Source organism: Arachis duranensis, chromosome 4 (assembly GCF_000817695.3).
Source record: "Arachis duranensis cultivar V14167 chromosome 4, aradu.V14167.gnm2.J7QH, whole genome shotgun sequence".
Classification (NCBI taxonomy): domain Eukaryota; kingdom Viridiplantae; phylum Streptophyta; class Magnoliopsida; order Fabales; family Fabaceae; genus Arachis; species Arachis duranensis.
This window is the reverse complement of record NC_029775.3, coordinates 42,657,067-42,659,782: the sequence shown is the minus strand read 5'-3', so window position 1 is coordinate 42,659,782 and position 2,716 is coordinate 42,657,067. Positions and strand designations below refer to the sequence as shown.

The 2,716-nt window shown below is 31.0% G+C and overlaps 1 non-coding gene across 1 annotated transcript; it reads left to right on the top strand.

The window, feature by feature from the left end:
• Positions 1 to 646: 646 nt before the first annotated feature.
• LOC127747057 (small nucleolar RNA R71) lies at positions 647 to 754 on the top strand. Its single transcript, XR_008008861.1, has one exon. It is a non-coding gene; the product is annotated as a small nucleolar RNA R71 (small nucleolar RNA).
• Positions 755 to 2,716: the final 1,962 nt, after the last annotated feature.

Here is a 2,716-nt window from a genome sequence, read left to right as displayed (position 1 = left end):
AATTTCTGATGGAGGACCTTGTTTCACTCATGAAACTTAAAATGGCCTTAGACAGATCAAAGACTATATTTGCTAAGCTAGATGAGCTTTGCTCAGAATTCTCTGTCTGTTGCTGAGAAGATTATGGAAAGGGCTTATTATTGCTAAGCCTATTTCTTCCACCATTATTAAAGCCTTGTTGGGGCTTTTGTTGATCCTTCCATGCGAAGTTTGGATGATTTCTCCATGAAGAATTGTAGGTGTTCCCATAGGGTTCACCCATGTAATTCACCTCTGCCATTGTAGGGTTCTCAGGATCATAAGCTTCTTCTTCAGAACATGCCTCTTTAGTACTGTTGGATGCATTTTGCCATCCATTCAGACTTTGAGAGATCATGTTGACTTGCTGAGTCAACATTTTGTTCTGAGCTAATATGGCATTCAGAGCATCAATTTCAAGTACTCCCTTCTTCTGAGGCGTTCCATTACACACAGAATTCCTCTCAGAAGTGTACATGAATTGGTTATTTGCAACCATGCCAATGAGTTCTTGAGGTTCTCCATGCGTTTTCTTTAGGTAAATGGATCCACCTGCAGAATGGTCCAGTGACATCTTAGAAAACTCAGATAGACCATAACAGAATATATCCAAAATGGTCCACTCTGAAAGCATGTCAGAAGGACACCTTTTGGTCATCTGCTTGTATCTTTCCCAAGCTTCATAGAGGGATTCACCATCTTTCTGTTTGAAGGTCTGAACATCCACTCTAAGCTTGCTCAGTTTTTGAGGAGGAAAGAACTTAGCCAAGAAGACCGTGACCAGCTTATCCCAAGAGTCCAGGCTATCTTTAGGTTGTGAGTCCAACCATGTTCTAGCTCTGTCTCTTACATCAAAAGGGAAAAGCATGAGCCTGTAGACTTCAGGATCTACTCCATTAATCTTAACAGTCTCACAGGTCTGCAAGAACTCAGTTTAAAACTGATAGGAAACTTCTGATGGAAGTCCATCAAACTTGCAGTTCTGTTGCATTAGAGCAACTAGTTGAGGTTTCAGCTCAAAATTGTTTGTTCCAATGGAAGGGATTGAGATGCTTCTTCCATCAAATTTGGAAGTAGGTGTAGTATAATCACCAAGCATCCTCCTTGCGCTATTGTTGTTGGGTTCGGCTGCCATATCCTTTTCTTGTTCGAAAATTTCAGTGAGGTTGTCTCTGGATTGTTGTATTTTAGCTTCTCTTATTTTCTCTTCAGAGTCTTTTCAGGTTTAGGATCAGCTTCAACAACAATGCCTTTTTCCTTATTCCTGCTCATATGAAAGAGAAGAAAACAAAGAAAATCTGGAATCCTCTATGTCACAGTATAGAGATTCCTTTATGTGAGTAGAAGAATAAAAGAATAGAAGAAGGATGAAAAAAATTCGAACACAGATAGAGGAGAGGGTTTGAATTTTTAGATGAAGAGAAGTGTTAGTAAATGAATAAATAAATAGAAAAGAGATGAGAGAGAGGAGAAAATTCGAATTTTAACTAAAACAGAAAAAAATATTTTTTTTTTTATTTTAATTATTAGTTAAAATTCAAAAATTAAGAGAAGAGGTAAGATAAAATTAAAATTTAAAACAATTAGTTAATAAAAAAAAGAATTTTGAAAAAGGGGGAGGTTGATTTTTGAAAATTAGAAAGAGAAAAGTAGTTAGGTGGTTTTGAAAAAGATAAGAAACAAACAAAAAGTCAATTAGTTAGTTGAAAAAGATTTAAAAAGATAAGAAGTTAGAAAAGATTTTTGAAATTGATTTTGAAAAAGATATGATTTGAAAAGATATGATTGAAAATATATTTTGAAAAAGATTTGATTTTTAAAATTAAAATTAATTACTTGACTAACAAGAAACTAAAAGATATGATTCTAGAATTTAAAGATTGAACCTTTCTTAACAAGAAAGTAACAAACTTCAAGTTTTTGAATTAATCACATTAATTGTTAGCAAAGTTTTCGAAAATTTGAAATGAAATTAAGAAAAATACTTTAAAAAAATATTTTTAGATTTTCGAAAATCATAAAAAATGAAAAAGATTTGATTTTTGAAAAAAGTTTTCAAAAGATAGGATTTTTTAAAATTGAAATCTTGACTTGACTAAACAGAAACAACTTATTTTAAAATTTTTTGACTAAGTCAACCCAAAATTTCGAATTTTATGAGAGAAATAAGGGAAAGATATTTTTTTTTATTTTTAAATTTTTAATGAGGAGAGAGAAAAACACAAAAATGACTCACAACATAAAAATTATGAATCAAAACACATGATGCATGCAAAAACACTATGAATGTCAAGATGAACACCAAGAATACTTTGAATGTCAAGATGAATATCAAGATTTTATTTTTGAAAAATTTTCAAGAAAAGAAAACATGCAAGACACCAAACTTAGAAATTTTTCATATTTATACACCAAGAATTCAAAAATGCATATGAGAAACAACAAAAAACACAAAACAAGAAAATATCAAGATCAAACAAGAAGACATACCACGAACAACTTGAAGATCATGAAGAACACATGCATAAATTTTCGAAAAATGCATAAATTTTCGAAAACATGCAATTGTCACCAAACAAGAAACACAAAATATTTTTTATTTTTTTGATTTTATTAATTTTTTTGTATTTTTATTATTTTTTTTCAAAAATTATTTTTTTTGGAAAAACGAAAACAAAGAAAGAATTTTAAAAGATTT